We start from the raw sequence: 18,371 nt of genomic DNA, 5'->3' as shown, positions 1-18,371 counted from the left end.
TCTTCTGATTATTTCAGTCTCATGATCCGGATCCGCTAGAGAGGTCAGGGGGCCATGCAATGGTTTCAACGTCGATTAAAAATCCTCCAAAATGTGAACAGAGGCCGACGAAAACGCGGACATTTTGGAAAAGGTGAAACCGCTGTAATTCTCCGGACAGCATTGGCCTAAATATAAACGATCACCTAAACATAAGAAACCATTACGTTGACAGGGTGACCAAGTTTTGGCAAAAATAAATGGGCTGTTGAAGCAGTTCAGGTGAAACCCGATGGTGCAAAATAAGGAGAGAATGGCGGCAAGTGTTGAAAAGAGGTCAAGTAGGTCCTGTGACCGACGCCAGCGATCGACAACTGTCAGGCGACTGCAATTATAAGCGAGATGCCTGGTCGTCAGTTACAGGGTGATTCGGGTCTGAAATATTGGTCTGAAAACTCCATCGCATTAAATACAGTTCATCCTACGGTGTCATTCTTCGACGGCTGGTACCGATTCTCATGCAATCAGGATGGGAACAAATTGTCTCACGTGCCGACTGTCACCTTCCTTGAACTGCCAACATTCCCTCCCCTCCGTATTTGCTTAGTTTTTATTGGGTTTCGCTGCTAATCACGAGGTCTCGGGATCGAATCCCAGCCACGGCAGCCGTATTTCGATGGGTGTGAAATGCGAAAACACCCGTGTACTTAGGGTTAGGCGCAAGTTAATGAATCCCAAGTGGTCTACATTATTCCCGAATTCCCCACTATGGCGTGCCTCATTATGAGATCATAGTTTAGGCACGAAAAATCCCATAATGTGTTATGTAACATTCGTTAAGAATGTCCTTGGCAGGCGCACAACTCTTGAATACAAGTAATTGTCAGGAGCTGCGCGCGAGGTCTTTCAGTATGTCGGTAGCCTTTATGGCGTTCGATAAATGCTAGTCTACATTGCGGCGATATTATAAAGGCGGAACGGCAACATGGTATACAATATTGAGAGCATACAAATGCCGCATATATTACTGCACAATAATTTTAAATAGCGGTCTTCCTTCAAGCACGTGGATAACCATCATAGGAGACCTCCTTGGAAACTAACTGCAAGTACTCTATGTGTCGTACCCAAGGGTGCACCGGGCCTGGTGGCCAGTACATGTGACGTAATATTGCGAACAGTTTCGGCCATTGCATGCTTACAGACGACGACACAGAGACAGTTTGCTCAATGCTTGTGTCGTGATTTTTGCGTCAAGGTGCAAAACCAACATATCCATGTATATGTCTTAATACTTAAGCACATTTAGATTTGCAGCTGTGGCGGTAGCCCGTCAGTACGGATAGCAAAGTCGCTAGCGAAATAATTGGGGGCACCTTAACGAAATCGATAGGTCAAAATCAAAAGCCGTCCACGACGCCCTCTCTCGTAGACGCTGTGCGATGTTCAGACGTTAACAATGTGTGCCGACTGAAGAAAGGCTGCCACAGAGTGCTTCTTACGGTTAGCCTAGCTTGTTTACTCCGTAGCATCAAAAATAGAAAAGGAAAAAAAAAGAACCGTATCAAAAGCCCAGAATCCATCATCGCTCGTCGCGACTAAACGCTCTTAGGATGATAGACGATGAGCAAAACGTGAACCCTTGTTCACGTTTTGCTCATTCTTGGCGCCTCCTATCCTTGGCGCCTTGAAGAAGACAAGTCAACTTGTCGAAACGTTGGCTCCTGCTTTCACCTTGTTCACGTTTTACTCATCGTCCTGAATCTCCATCTCCCGCATTTCCCGTGTTTTCCCTGGATTTCTACCGACGGAAGATGAAGGAACAAGGTGAGCGCCCTCTGGTTTCCTTGGCCTTGAAGAAGTCAAGTCCACTTGTCGAAACGTTGACTCCTGCTTTCACCTTGTTCACGTTTTGCTCATCGTCTTGAATTTCCATCTCCCGCATTCCCCTTGTTTTCTTAGGATGATAAGCCATTTCCAGGCGACGAGCGGGTACGGCTTATCAAGAACACTGATAATGCCGGCGGGACAAGCATTGTGGCAAAGTTCAATGCGCTGGGATAGCTTTTAATTATTTTATTTTCCTTATGTTTATGTCACCACGCGTCACCGCGGGAAGTTTGAAATGTTTAAGGTCAGTGCGTCACGTAGTGGCACTCACGCGAACTAACCGCTCGTGTCCAGAAAAGCTGGATATAAGTTTCGGCCTAATTCAGGAGTGAGTATGAAATCTTCTGTCATAATGTTAGAGGGAGAGTCTAGTTTTGCGAATTTATGAAATATAAATCTAAGTGCCTTTATTTGTATTTTTTCAACACGCGCGATATTTGACTTAGCGTAAGGATCCCATTATATATATGCATACTCTAACTTTGGTCTATTAAATGAAAAATAACACAGTAATTTCACATTAGAAGGGGCATTTTTCAGTTTGTGTCTTGGAAAACAGAGTTAGCAAAAAGCAGAACAAACATAATTAATGTCCGTGTTCCACGACAATGTGGAAGTCAAAGTAACACCTAAGTATTTGTAGTTGTTAGGCTCACGCAGAGCTGAAGAACCTAGCGTATAAGAAAAAGTTAGTGGTTTTCTTTACGTGTAATAAGAGGAAATGCGGATTTATCAGTGTTAATGAATATACCGCATTCATCACACCACTTCAATATGTTATTTAAATTCCTTTCGAGGACAGTCTGATCATTCTGACAAGTTATATCACTGCACAAAATACAATAATCGGCACACCATTGCACACCACTCCACCTTTTGCACTCCACCAATTTGCACACCAGCAGGTATGGCTTTAGCAATGTCATTTATATACTTTAGAAACAGTAAAGGCCCCAAGACGCTACCTTGGGGCACCCCTGATGTGCCTGGGAGAGTGGCCGAGCTATGTTCACCAATTGTAGCATACTGAGTGCGTTTGGTCGGGTAAGCAATAATCCAGTTAATGAAAATGTCAGGTACGCCAATAATTCTAAGTTTGAAGATTAATTTGTCGTGCGGAACCTTATCGAAGGATTTTCTGCAATCTAAAAATACTACATCTATTTGGCCATTATTGTAGAGAGATAAAACAAACGAATTAATCACTGATACCAATTCCGCTAGAGTCGAATAACCCTTTCTGAAGCCATGCTGAAACTCTGTGAGCACATTGTTTTCAGCCAAGAATTCCATTATATAGTTTGCCACGATATGCTTCAAGAGCTTGCAGCATTGTGATGTCAGAGAAATGGGACGATAATTTTGTAATCTTAATCAATCCCATTTTTTAAATATTGGTACAGCTCGGGGCACTCTCCATTCATCGGGCAGTTGTGCCGACAACAGAGAAGCAAGAAAAAAAATTCTTACAAGAAAGCTGGCAATAAGTTCAGGATAACGTTTTAGAAAGATGTTTGAGATTTCATCAGGGCCACAAGAAACTTTGGTTTTCAGGTTTACCAACATGTTGACAATTCCAGCATATGAAATAGAATCCACATCAAAAATCTGTTTCACTGGAAGCATAGTAATGCAACCATCTGACACTGCAAAGACACTTTGAAATTACTCATTAAAACGCTGTGCTATGTCTTCGTCATTAGTTATTGATGTGCCCTCAATTATTGTCTTTGAAATCGGTTTCCTTTCTTCCTCCATCTGGTTCGAGAATTTTGTGGGATCATTTTTAATAAAGTTAGGCAGGGAGTTGTTATAATAGTAACTCTTTGCAGCAGTCACCTTCGGTTCGAGAGAGTTCTGCGCCTCTTATATTTTAACAGGATTCCGATGCTTTTGTTTAACATTTTTACCTTACGTTTATTATGAATAACATCGCGTGTCATCCAAGGTGTATGCTTGCGAAATTTCTTATTTTTACTATGGATGAATTTGTTCATGCAGTAGTGGCACATAATTTTGAAGCGATTCCACAGAGAACAGGAATCAGTGATGGTAAAATCAACAAGACAGTTTTCCATGTGTTCTATGATAGACACATCACCAGCATGAGAATAATCTTTGTAGCTAAGCACTGAGGAATACTTTTGTGCCATCTGTACAACTGGTAAGCTAATGCTCACCAGGCGGTGGTCGGAAAGTCCTTCTTCAACACAAGCAAAATATTCCGAAAAATCCTGGCCAAGAAATACCAAGTCGAGAATTGAACTGCAAGTGCCCTGTACGCGTGTCGGCTCCCATACCACCTGCTTCAGGTTATAACGTAGCATAATATTGAAGACAATGTTGGTGGGCTCGCTTAACGCGTTTACAGTATTAAGGCGCTCCCAGTCGATGCTCGGTAAATTAAAGTCACCCGCCAATATGATATTTTTTTTGTGCCTGATCGTTTCATCCTTTAATTTTTGTAAGTATTCGGGAGTAGTATCCGGTGGTCTGTATATGGCGTAAACAATAAAGCTGTGGACCCAAGGGCTTATCTTGAGTGGAAACATGCAAACTCAGGGATATCTTCCAAGAGATGGGCAGAAATGCCATTTTCGATCAGGACGCCTGTCTTTTCGGAACACTATAGGAAGGAGGAAATATATCGTCACTTATTTCATCATGTAGCCAAGTCCCAGTTAAGACTGTCATATGAGGATCATGCTTAAGTAATAAAATTTCCGACGCATCAGTTTTATTTTTAATACTGCGGGCATTAACATTAATCTGTCTGAGCTGCTTATTCGGTCCTTAGGTCCTTAGGGAGCACGTCAATCCTATAAGTTTGAGGAATTGTTTAGTTCGTTCGTTGTGCGAGTCCGAAGGGAGCTTTGGGGAATTTGTACGCGTCCGTTTGGACATTGATCCCAATAAAAATATCCCTGCCAATCTTAAGCTTATCATGGATCAATGACGCTCTTTCTTTAAGCAGCCTGTCGTTACAGCTGTCCCAGAAGAGTTTTTTTTTCTTCTGTGTGGAAGGGGACTAATTGTTCTGAATGTAGATGTTAGACCGTTTGAGATTCTCGCAGTTTGCGAAAAATTCCCTCTTTTCACTGTAATCCTGAAGGTAAATTATGACGGTCGGTTTCCTTCGTTTTTGCCTAGCCTATGTATTCGACCAATACTGACATTTCACGCCCAGCTTGGCTTGGAATACTTCCTTGACAATCTTTTCCTTCATCATAAATTCGGTTTCGTCGACTAACTCCTTTATCCCGTAAATAATCACATTGGAACGCCTGCTATTGTCCTCCAAACTAGTCAATTTTTTTTGTCTGAAAAGTCATCACTTTCTCTAAAGGTTTCAGCGTGGTCTCTATTCACCGACCTGAGCTAGGGTTGCAGAAGAATCAGGGAGCTTAGCTAACACGTCCTCCAGAGTACGTTGTAAGCTGGCAAGTACACTGTTTATGTTGCATAACTGCACTTTTATTTCAGTTACATCTGTAAGGATAGCTTTTTGGCCTTCAAGCAGTTGGTCATACAGTTCATTTTCTGTCGGTTCTGGATTTGTTTCTATATCACCATAAAGAAGTAACTTGCACGCCTGTAAACACTCATAAAATAATTACACATCTTTGCTAACAGCACACGAGGCCCACATGGAGACCCTGCGGCAGCACCATGAAGCCCATATAGACAGCCTGCGCCACCTTAGGGAGGAAGTGGGGAGCAACTTCAGAGTATGCGCGAGGTGCAGCAACAGCGCCTCGAAGTGGAGCAGTGGTCTCAGGAGACCAATCAGCGCCTGCTTCAGCTGCTGCTGGCTGCAGTGGCGCATGGTGGTGGCCAAGCCCCTCCCGCCTCTCAGGACCCACATAATTAAAGCTAGGTAGCATATGCAAGGAATTGAACACCAATTATTTATTAGCTTAAAATTTGCTGTCGTAATGATGACATGAAGACCGGATATTGCTAGTTTGCAAGAAGTAATTGCTGCAGTCACCCTTTCATGCAACTGTAAGTAGCATAGCTGTTGCAGCATAACTTTTTGATTGAAGTTGTACTTCCGCAATAAGAGCCTCCATGTAATCACGCTCACCTTCATAAGTGCCAGCAAGCCTGGCGGTGCGGGCATTGTGACTGTGGCATTGCAATTTTGAGGTACCTAGTTGTTGTCATGTCAATTTAAGCACGAAGCCACACTGCAAATGTTCTATAATTTAATCCTGTCTCATCAAATGGTGACAGTTTCGGACCTTGAAAGGAACCTGTCAATATACACAGCAAAAAAGAAAATGTTATGAAAATTCCTTGCCTGCTCAATTTCATTTGTAATGTGTATTTTGTGTATGTTGCATATATATATACGTCGACATTGAGAAGATGGTTTCCTCTGACCTTACACCTGCTCAAGCTGAAGCTCTTTGCCGCGTTCTTGAAGGTTATCGCGACATTTTTTACTTTGACAATCAACCCTTAGGTAAAACTTCCGTCGTGACCCATCGCATAAACACTGGCGATGCGAACCCTATTCACCGACGTCCATATCGTGTTTCTGCGTCCGAAAGAGCTGTTATTCAACAGGAAGTCAAAAAGATGCTTGCAAAGGACATTATCGAGCCTTCCTGTAGTCCCTGGGCTTCCCCCGTCGTACTTGTCAAGAAGAAGGATGGAACGTGGCGTTTTTGTGTAGATTATCGCCACCTGAACAAAATCACAAAAAAGGGCGTGTACCCTTTGCCACGTATTGATGACGCTCTAGACAGCCTGTACGGTGCCACCCATTTTTCTTCTATCGACTTACGGTCCGGCTACTGGCAGATATCCGTCGACCACATGGAGCGAGAGAAGACTGCATTTGTTACCCCTGACGGCCTTTATCAGTTCAAGGTGATGCCTTTCGGTCTCTATAACGCGCCCGCCACCTTCGAACGAATGATGGACTCTTTGCTTCCGGGGTTCAAGTGGTCCACCTGTTTGTGGTATCTGGACGACGTCATCGTTTATTCGCCCACATTTGAAACCCATCTCGACCGTCTTTCAGCGATTCTTGATGTGTTCCGCCGTGCCGTTCTCCAGCTCAACTCGTCAAAATATCACTTCTCTCGCCGCCAAATCACCGTCCTTGCACACCTCGTGGACGCCAGAGGCGTGAGACCTGACCCGGACAAAATTCGCACGGTTACGAACTTTCCTGTTCCGAAGTCTACCAAGGACGTTCGTAGTTTCGTAGCGCTGTGCTCTTATTTCCGACGCTTTGTCAAGGATTTTGCGACCATCGCACGTCCCCTTACCGACCTCTTGAAGAAAGATGCCCCATTTTCTTGGGGACCTGACCATGCCGCATCTTTTTCGCAGCTCACTACTCTCCTTACCACGCCTCCAATTCTGGCCCACTTTGACCCGTCTGTCTCAACGGAAGTTCGAACTGATGCCAGTGGTCACGGCATAGGAGCAGTGTTAGCACCACGCCAACTTGGACATGATCGCGTTATAGCCTATGCCAGCCGACTTCTATCACCCGCCGAGCGCAATTATTCAATCACAGAGTTCGAGTGCCTCGCTCTTGTGTGGGCTGTTGCGAAGTTTTGTCCATACTTGTACGGACGCCCCTTCTGTACTGTCATCAGTAATCACCACGCGCTCTGCTGGCTATCCTCGCTTAAGGACCCCACGGGACGACTCGCTCGCTGGGCGTTACGCCTGCAAGAATATACCTTCTCCATGGTATATAAGACGGTACGCTTGCACCAGGATGCCGATTGTTTGTCCCGCTGCCCCATCGACGAACCGGCTGATGCGGACGCAATCGCTTGCGTTTTCTCTGTGTCCCAGTTGCTTGAAATCGGCAACGAGCAACGCCGCGATCCATCATTACGAGCCCTCATCGACCATCTGGAGTCAACGCCTGGCGACGCCTCTCTCCGGATGCTTCTCCTTAAGGAGGAGACATTACACCGCCGCAATCTCGATCCACACGGCCTTGACCTTCTGCTCGTAATTCCATCGCACCTGCGTTCGACTGTCCTCCAACAACTTCCCGACGCTCCCTTGACTGGACACTTAGCGCGCACATACGACCGTGTACGACGTCGATTCTCTTGCCCGGGTCTTGCCCGGCCAAAAGGTGTGAGGCGCTACGTTGCCGCTTGTGAGCCCTGTCAGCGCCGGAAGAAGCCCTCCACACCTCCAGCTGGATGTCTCCAGCCGATCAACATCCCATCCGAACCCTTTTTCCGTGTTGGTCTAGACCTGCTTGGACCGTTTCCTCTGTCGCGCACCGGAAATAAATGGGTCGCCATCGCTACTGATTATGCTACGCGGTACGCAATCACCAGAGCCCTCCCGACAAGTTGTGCTACTGACGTTGCTAACTTTCTGCTCTATGACATCATTTTAGTTCAAGGTGCTCCGCGCCAATTACTCACTGACCGTGGCCGTAGCTTTCTGTCGGCAGTCATCGAGGACATCCTCCGCTCCTGCTCAACGAAGCACAAATTCAGCACGTCCTACCACCCACAGACCAACGGCCTCACGGAGCGCCTCAACCGGGCCATCACCGACATGCTTTCGAAGTACGTCGCGACCGACCACCACGACTGGGATCTTCACTTACCATATGTGACGTTCGCGTATAATTCATCGCGTCACGACACCGCCGGCTATTCACCATTCTCTCTCCTATATAGCCGAGAACCGGCGTTGCCCTTAGACACTTTGTTGCCCTCGGCCACACGTTCAGCCAATGAATACGCCCACGACGCGATCGCACACGCCGACTACGCGCGCCAGCTCGCCCGCACCCGTCTCGAGGCCTCACAGGAGCATCACTTTACTTTACAACGTGCACTTTACTCCGGGTTCTCTGGTGCTTCTCTGGTCACCCATTCGACGTGTGGGCCTTTCCGAAAAGCTCCTGTCGCGCTACACTGGCCCATACCGTGTGGTGCGACAAGTGACCGATGTCACGTATGAAATCATCTCCGCCGACCTCTGAGCGTCATCGTCGGCTGCAAGTGACATCGTTCACGTGGCGAGGCCATACCACACACCTTTCACCGCGGATGTGTAGATTAACCATCGGGACGGTGTTTCTACTGCCGGGGGTGATGCTACGGAAGAGCCGTCACAGTGTGGCTGCAATGAGGAGGAAGAAGACGACGTGGGCCCCGCTTGAGATAGCGTCGCCATTTTGGCCTTCCGCTAGCATCGGCGTAAATAAATTGTATATAGCATTGGGCTGCAGCTACACGTAACAATATATATATATATATATATATATATATATATATATTGTCACGAAAAAGACAAATGAAGATGCACCCGGCGTCGGCGAGACAGACAGCTGTACAAGATGGCGCACACAAAACTCAAAACCGGCTTCCTCAGCCCCCTACTACTTCTTATTCTTCAGCGCCCACCTCTTGCCGAGCGCGCGTTCCAGTCACTTCTTTCTCAGCGCTGGCGCGTTACACCTAGCGGCATTATTCCCCCGCGATGGGTTGCGATGGGTTGGAGTAACCCCCCGGGTTTCAAAGACGGCGATTTCCTGCGTTGACACTCTCGGCAGCTTTGCACGTAACGCTTCACCGTGGTAGAAGTCTGGGCCAGTAGTACGTCTGGCGCACTCTTGCAAGGGTACGTGAAAATCCCAAGTGTCCAGACGTGGGTTCATCATGGCAGGCTAGGAGAATGTCATCACGGAGGGCGGCAGGTACGACCAATAGATACTCTTTGTCGCTGGCACTCGAGTTTTTCTTGTAGAGGACACCCTTTCGGAGGCAGAAGGTCGATAGATTGCGAGAAATGTGTCATGGAATTGTAACATTTCTGCCTTCTAGGTGATCGATGACAGGGCTTATTTCGGCGTCCTCACGCTGCCGTGTGATCAGGTCAGATGCGGTGAGGGCCCCAAGGAATGCGCCGTCTTCGTCCATGTCCTTATCACAAGTTTTGACGGGAGCGCGCGACAACGTGTCTGCATCTTCGTGTTTGCGGCCCGATTTGTAGACGATGGTAACATCGAACTCCTGCAGACGGAGACTCCATCGAGCAAGTCGTCCGGACGGGTCTCGTAAGTTGGCTAACCAACACAAGGAATGGTGGTCTGTCACCACCTTGAAAGGGCGACCGTAGAGATAAGGCCGAAATTTCATGATGGCCCACACAACCGCTAGACACTCTTTCTCGGAAGTGGAATAGTTGATTTCGGCGCGTGAAAGGGTGCGACCGGCGCAAGCGATCACTCGCTCGACGCCTTCCTGGTGTTGAACGAGTACAGCGCCAAGACCGATGTTGCTTGCGTCTGTATGTACCTCGGTGTCCGCGTCAGCGTCAAAGTGCGCGAGGACGGGTGATTCCTGGAGGCGCTGCCGTAACTCGGTGAAAGCTGCGTCCTGCTCATCCGTCCAAACGAAGGGTGTATCTTCTCGCGTGAGGCGTATGAGTGGTTCGGCGATCCGGGAGAAGTTAGCGATGAAGCGACGATAGTACGCATACAGACCGAGAAAGCGGCGTACTGCTTTCTTGTCACGAGGAGTTGGAAAAGCAGCAACAGCAGATGTTTTATCTGGGTCAGGCTGGACGCCATCGGCGTTCACGACATGTCCGAGAAACTTCAACTCTTCGTAACCGAAGTGACACTTTTCTGGCTTTAGTGTGAGATTAGCGGAGCGGAGAGCCTCAAGTACCGCCTCTAAACGCTTCAGATGTTCTTCGAACGTCGCCGCAAACACGACGACGTCATCTAAGTAAACTAAACAACTGTGCCATTTCAGACCCGTCAGAACAGTGTCCATCATTCTCTGGAATGTGGCCAGTGCAGAACACAGACCGAATGGAAGTACTTTAAATTCATACAGTCCATCCGGGGTAACAAAGGCAGTTTTTTTCGCGATCTCGTTCGTCAACTTCGGTTTGCCAATATCCACTCTTCAAATCTATGGATGAAAAATACCTCGTTCGCCGCAGTCGATTTAACGAATCATCGATCCGCGGAAGCGGATAAACGTCTTTTTATTTGTGACGTTATTCAACTTTCTATAGTTAACACAGAACCGAAGCGTTCCGTCTTTCTTTTTGACAAGGACCACAGGCGACGACCAAGGGCTTTGGGATGGTTGTATGACGTCATCGTCAAGCATTTCTTTCACTTGTGCATTGATCACGTTGCGCTCTTTCGCTGATACGCGATAAGGCAGTTGTCGTATGGGACGAGAATCGTCATACGTGATTATTCGGTGTCTCGTGATGGGCGTCTGGCGTACCTTAGAAGAAGATGCAAAGCACTCCTTGAACCGAAGTAGCAACTCGCGCAGCGCTTTTTGCTTTTCCTTCGAAAGGCCTGGATTGATGTTGATATTGCTGAGTGTCTGAGCTGGGTTGTCCTTTGTCATAGACGCAAAACATTCAGCAACGTCCGCTATGGGCTCAGCAAAAGCGATAGTAGTACGACAAAACAGGTGCCTATGTTCCTGGCTGAAGTTCGTCACGAGGAGCGCAGAATGTCCACCTCGAAGCATAATGAGACTGCGGGCTGCACATACACCATGAGTCAGCATAAGGGAGGAGTTACACTCTGCAACAGCTTCGCCGTCGCGCAGATCGTCGCATACGACCGCTACCAGGACACTTGCGCGTGGTGGTAAAGTTACACTGTCGGCGTAAACCCGAAGCGCGTTACGTCGGCAGTTGTCGCGGATGTTCGCTGCTCTCTCTGTCGAAAAAGTAACCGTGCGGTGCCGGAGGTCTATAACGGCACCATACTCTCGCAGAAAGTCGAGGCCCAAGATGAGGTCCCGAGAACAATCGCGGAGTATAAGGCAGCTGGCTGGAAACGTACACCCACGAATTTCTACTCTGACCGTGCACATGCCCAACGGTGTTACGATATGCCCGCCAGCAGTACGAACTTGCGTTCCAGACCAAGGCGTGATAACTTTTCTGAGTTCCGTCGCTAGTTTTCCGCACAAGATTGAGTAGTCGGCACCCGTGTCCAATAACGCACTAACGTGGCGGCCATCGAGCACAACAGGTATGTCTAGCGAGAGTCTGTCGCTGAGTTCGGCTGCTGTCGTCGTTGAATCGTTCTGAATATACCGTGCTCGCGTCGATTGGAGGTCTTCGGAAGGGCGATTATCAGCGGCCTCGCCCCCGAAGGTCGCTGTTCTTAGTTTTCCCGGCGAGGGCTTGGCGATCGTCCCTGCGCTGCCATTGGAGGGCTTCTAGGAGCTGGGGAAGATCGCCTGGGGGACGGCGAGCGCGACTGCCGCCGCGGGAACTGTGGCATACCCTGCTGGTTCAGGTACTCTTCAATTGCCTTAGGCCTTTCACCATATCTGGGCCTTGGTGAATCCGCGGCAAAACCTTGCAGTCCGAGGCGGCGGTATGGGCACTCGCGGTATACGTGACCGGCTTCTCCACAGTGATAACACAGAGGCCTTCTGTCCGCGGTACGCCAGACGTCAGATTTCCTTTCAAGCGGGCGCCGATCCTCCATACGTTGGATCGGTTGCACTGATGGGAGCGGCGGGACGTATGACGCAGCGTAAGACGTGGCGGGGATGAAATGGGTCGGAGCGCGGACAGGCGCACGCCCCAATACTTCCGCATACGACGGCCGCTGCAACTGTGTTGTCACAGGTGGCGCATTGCTGCTTGGAACGGGACATCGGACCGCTTGCTGCACTTCACTTCTCACGAGGGCAGAAATCGAATCCCGCGTGGGCTGAGGTGGGCAGCTGGGCCGTTGAAGCTCATCACGCACCACCGAGCGGATAACGTCTCGGAGAACGTCCAGGTTCCCAAAGGCAACCGCGTCCGTCAGTGAAGCAGCATTCGCGTGCCTGTCATACGTAGTGGAGCGTTGGTCCGAAGGTGAAGTAGCGTTCATTTGCCTTTCATAGAAAGCTGAGCGCTGGTGCAGCATCTTTTCTATCGTGGTGGCTTTGGTTAAGAATTCAGCCACGGTCCTCGGCGGGCTACGAACCAGGCCAGCAAATAGCTGTTCTTTAACTCCCCGCATGAGATGGCGCAGCTTCTTTTCCTCTGACATAGTAGGGTTCACCCGACGAAAGAGGCGCGTCATATCCTCTACGTACGACGTCACGCTTTCATTCGGCAGATGAATGCGGGATTGGAGCGCCCGTTCGGCTCGTTCGCGGCGATCAACATTGGTGTATGTCTCCAGCAAGGCACGGCGGAACTCGAGCCACGATTTGAGGAGCCCTTCTCGGTTCTCGTACCAAGTGCGAGCACCGTCCTCCAAGCTGAAGTAGACATTTCTCAGCTTCGCCGCGTCACTCCATTCGTTTATCTCAGCAACGCGCTCAAATTGGGCTAGCCAGTCTTCTACATCGTCGAAGATATCCCCGTGGAAGACTTTCGGCACTCGGAGATTCTGCAACAGGTACTGAGTTGCCGTTGTGGCCGTACCTTGCGTAATGGTCGAGAGAGACGTCGATGTTCCTTCCATACTGGTCCGTGGGGGCGTCGATGTTGTTGCGGAGCGATGATCAAGCTCCGGAGGCAATCCTCGGATTCTCCTGCTGGCACGGTGAACAGGGGTGTCCACTAGTATAGGGCTGGTACTCCTGCTACCTGGAGGGGTTTGTGGCATCGGATGAACCGTACCCCGCACCTCCAGCACTTTTGTCACGAAAAAGACAAATGAAGATGCACCCGGCGTCGGCGAGACAGACAGCTGTACAAGATGGCGTACACAAAACTCAAAACCGGCGTCCTCAGCCCCCTACTACTTCTTCTTCTTCAGCGCCCACCTCTTGCCGAGCGCGCGTTTCAGTCACTTCTTTCTCAGCGCTGGCGCGTTACACCTAGCGGCATTATATATATATATATATATAATGCCGCTAGGTGTAACGCGCCAGCGCTGAGAAAGAAGTGACTGAAACGCGCGCTCGGCAAGAGGTGGGCGCTGAAGAAGAAGAAGACATATATATATATATATATATATATATATATATATATATATATATATATATATGTCGTGACATACAGGGCTGGAATGTCTTTTCTTCCTTTTCATTAGCACGTTTTGTTGTGATTCAGTGATGCTTCATGGTTGTGATACATTGTATGTTTACCCCTTGTGTGCAATATTTATGTAGTTTCTTTTACTGAATATCAAAGTAAGATGGTATGGCTCTTTATTATCCAGTATCGAACTCCCCGACAGCATGTTCCGTTCACATGCAGTGATAGACCTATACATTTCGCTGTGATAAATATTGTTCTGTTGGCACGGGATGATTTACGCACCTACACACTGTTTCTCTGGTGCAGTTTAAGCGGGTTGCTATTTCTGATACTTGTGCAGTGCACAACAGTTTTCTTAAACAATGCGTGTCATTACAAGTGATATTCTATGACGCAGTTACCTGTGAATCTTTTCGTTGCAAGAACAACCGTGATGCAATATTGCAACGTGTCTGTGATATGTCGCACATGTCTCTACTACTGCAGTCGCACAAGACTGTCGTACGTGATGTGTACATAAACAAGTGTTACCGTAAAAAAGGTCTGTATGTTGAAAAGTGAAATTATACAGAAAGGTGCAGTTTTCCTCCAGTGCTTTTATTTGCATGTCGCTACTATATTTGCAGTGCTAGCTTGCACTGTACAAATATTACTCTGTAATATTCCATTCACCGAGTTCTGCTATTTACAATTGAGGCCACTTTGTTGAAATCTATCAACTGCTCATGCGTGCACACACTTCACGGGAGCCACAGCGTTTGACATGTCGGATGACCAGTTGGACGGCATTTTCGTCACTACAAGGGAACTTTGCGGTTCTTGTGAGACAAAATGGTGGAGGACCTAGAAGGTGCACGTGTAACAGCACGTTCAATGGAGCGAGAAGTATGACGTGCACGGTACATTTTGGCTTTTGTGAGCTTCTATACGCGAGTAGAAAGCGAGGAGACAGGCGCTTATGTCCACCAATGCGTAAGGGAACAACAGAACTCTCACTGATACGAGTAAGAATAAAAATGACGGAACTGCAGGCTACATGCGTGGCACGCAGGGCATCTAGGTGACGACAGCAGCAACAAGCAAATCATGGCAGACACTTTGAAAATGCACTTGTTTTTAGCTTGCTTTCAATCTTATATGTCACCATTAAACATATTGTTTCACTTAGCATAAATGCAGGCTTTACATTCCGCTTCACTACACAGTCTTTACATTTCTCAACAAATCATGAATGTTTTTGCGTTACATAGACATGAACTACAACTTAGCATGGGAAATGTGTCTGCGATTTCACAGCATGGAATGCACAATGCAATTATTTGGCATGTGTTACACTACAACAGTGTGCATGCACCTAGCGATGGTGACGCTGCTGTTGACGTCGCAGCTGCCGCCGCACACTCCTCAGGTAACGCATGTGCTGCGCACGGGGTGTGCCAAACATCACAGCGTCACGAACAGCCCGCCCTCTCAAATTATGCATTCTAGACCCCGTGTTTCGGGGCAGACCGTGCGGAATGGGGTCGCCGTTACCGTCGAGCTCACTGCTACTGCTGCTGGTGTCGTCATCGCTGTCATCTCCCGATTCTATGTCACCTTCAGAAAGGCGAAGGTTGTGCAACACAGCACATGCCGCGACAATATTGGCTGCACGTTCCGGCTAGTAGATGAAGGTGCGATATCGCTGAAGACAGCGGAAACGGCTCTTTAAGAGCCCAATGCACCTCTCCACTACGGAACGCATGACGCCATGTGCTGTGTTGTACTGCCCCTCGGCTGTCTGTACTGGAGGATGGCCACAAACTGGGGTCAGGAGCCACGGCTCCAATGGGTAGCCACTGTCACCTGCACGAAGATGGAAATAGTACATTGAGTACTCCTCTGACGAGAGGCAAGTTGTAAACTTAGGAAATGTACAGCAGACTTCAGAGGTGAATCCCAAGTAAAAGTATGAGTTGAGCATGTCCATACCCGACACAAACGGTTAACCAATTTACAAGTGCACTACTCGGTGCCTGCCACAAGCAGAAGAAATCAACACTTGGTGCTATAAATGACATTAGTAGTAGTAGCACTAATGTGTGCACATTTCTTTTGCTTCTGGCAGGCACTGGATGCAGCAGCAGCACTAATACGTGTTGCTTTCGTCTGCTCCTTGCAGGCACATAATGCGCTTGTAACAGACTTCGAACATTGCCAATGGTGGCAGTCAATGTCTTCATTTTTTTTTGCTCCCAACTTGCTCATGTGCTTGTAATTTGGTTAAAAGTTTAGGTTGGAGCGGACACGGAGTTCTGCGCTCCTGAAGCATGACTGTACCAAAAAAAAAATGTTTTGCCTCACCGAGTAGGTGTTCCCCGGGCTTGGAACCGCCGAAGCAGCCTAGTCGTCCGCCAGACGAAGGCGTCGTGGTCCGACCCCGGTCGCAGAGTGTCCACGGCCAAGATCTTCATGTCCGCGTCGCAGATCTGAGGTAAAACGTGAACAGAGAAAGTGCCCGTTGACAAGAGCAACATAACTGTCAAAAAAGATCGGCACCAGAAAACGCGAGGTTTACTTACAACATGCAGATGAGGGCGTAGTATCCCTTGCGGCACATGAATGCAGCCTTGCGCTCATCCTTGGGTGCGACAATGGCTATGAGGCTGCCGTCGACGCATCCGATGACGCCGGGGATAGCACCGCGCCGAAGGAAACTCTCCTTCACGGCTGCCTTTTCCTCGGCCATTTTCGCAAAATGGACCCACTTGTTGCGTGCCCCTGCGTTCACGACAGCCTCTGCCGCCCGTCGCACTCACTCGTTGACCGTCGACTGCGATACACGGATCGTCTCCTCGCTCCCAGCGGACCCTTGGAAGCTCCCGGTGGCAAAGAAGCGCAGCGCACACAAGACTTTCGCTCCATCGACAGTCCTGTCGCTCGCTCCGCTTCTAGTTCCCCCGCCAGTTCCTCGCACAACAACCGCACTGTTTCCTTCGAGAGGCGAAAAATGCCGTCGGAAATGGTCATCCGGCATGTCAAACGCGTCGTCTGGCTCTCCGTGTTCGCGTCGGCGATGGCGAAGAGCCACAGCCATAGCGATGAGAGGGGCAGCCATCTTTTATTCCTTTGGAAACGACCCTGCCTCTGGCCGTGCCAAAAATCCTATGCCTTATGCTCCTATAATGAGTGCGTCAACGTCACTATGACATTGGTGGTTTTTGCGGGTTCCTGACGTCGCGTAATTGACAAACAAAATGGTCGCGGCCCGGTCATTTTCAACAAATAGATGCGTGGTGATGGTGGCACAAGGCATAAAAAAGTAATTTAATTCCTACAATATCGCACCCCAGGACGCGGCTTTAGCAGAGTTACGGGAGCGTTTGCAGACACCACCAGTTCTCGCTCACGTTGATGAGGACGCTGATACTGAAGTCCATACCGACGCCAGCAACGTGGTTCTTAGCGCCATCCAGGTCCAACACCAAGAGGACACAGAACGCGTGACAGCTTACGTCAGCTGTACTCTTTCACGAGCAGAGGTAAACTACTGCACCTCAGAGAAAGAGTGGCTCGCTGTGGTCACCATAAAGTTTTAGCCTTACCTCTACGGTCGCCCCTTCAAAGTAGTGACCGACCGTCATTCATTGTACTTGTTGACCAATATACGGGACCCCTCAGGGCGACTCGCACGATGGAGCATTCGTCTGCAATAATTCGATCTTGCCATCGTATACAGACCAGGCCGCAAGTACGATGATGCCAATTCGTTGTCGCGAGCACCCATCGAAATTTTGTGACCCCGACGCTGAGGACGACAGCGGATTCCTTGGGGGCCTCACCGCAACGGTCTTGATCGCACGACAGAGCGACAACGTCGAAATCCGCGCAATCATCGAAAACCTCGAACAGTCTCTTGTTCTCCTGCCTCCGAAGTGGCGTCTTGTATAAGAAGAACTCGAACAGGAATGGTATAGCCTACCTTCTCGTCGTACCTACTGGCACGCGTGACGGCATTTTCTCCTTGCCTGCCACGACGAGCCCATATCTTGACATTCAGGTTCCTCACGCACTCTTGCCAGAGTTCGACAGGCGTACTTATGGCCCAAAATTTCTGCGTCCGTCAAGCGCTACGTAAAAAGGTTTAGTGAATGTCAACGCCGAAAATCCCCGCCACGGAAGCCCGCGGGGCTTCTGCAACCAATCGCACCACCTAGGGCACCATCCGATCAAATAGGAATGAACTTACTCGGGCCTTTTCTGGGAAAAAATGGTCGTAGCAATCACAGTCTACTTAACGAGATACGCCGAGACAAGGGCTCTACACCGCGCCACGGCTGCTGATGTGGCCTAGTTTTATAGACCAGATCGTTCGTCGACATGGCGCCCAGTCGTGCGTGACCACCGACAGAGGCACAGCTTTCACGGCTCAGGTGGTTGACGACGTATTTAAGCTAAGCTAATCATGGCAAGTCCACCGCATATCATCCGCAGGCCAATATGTTGACCGAACGCTTGAACAAAACCATCGACGACATAAT

This window comes from Dermacentor andersoni, chromosome 2, assembly GCF_023375885.2.
Source record: "Dermacentor andersoni chromosome 2, qqDerAnde1_hic_scaffold, whole genome shotgun sequence".
Classification (NCBI taxonomy): domain Eukaryota; kingdom Metazoa; phylum Arthropoda; class Arachnida; order Ixodida; family Ixodidae; genus Dermacentor; species Dermacentor andersoni.
This window is presented reverse-complemented; position numbering follows the sequence as displayed.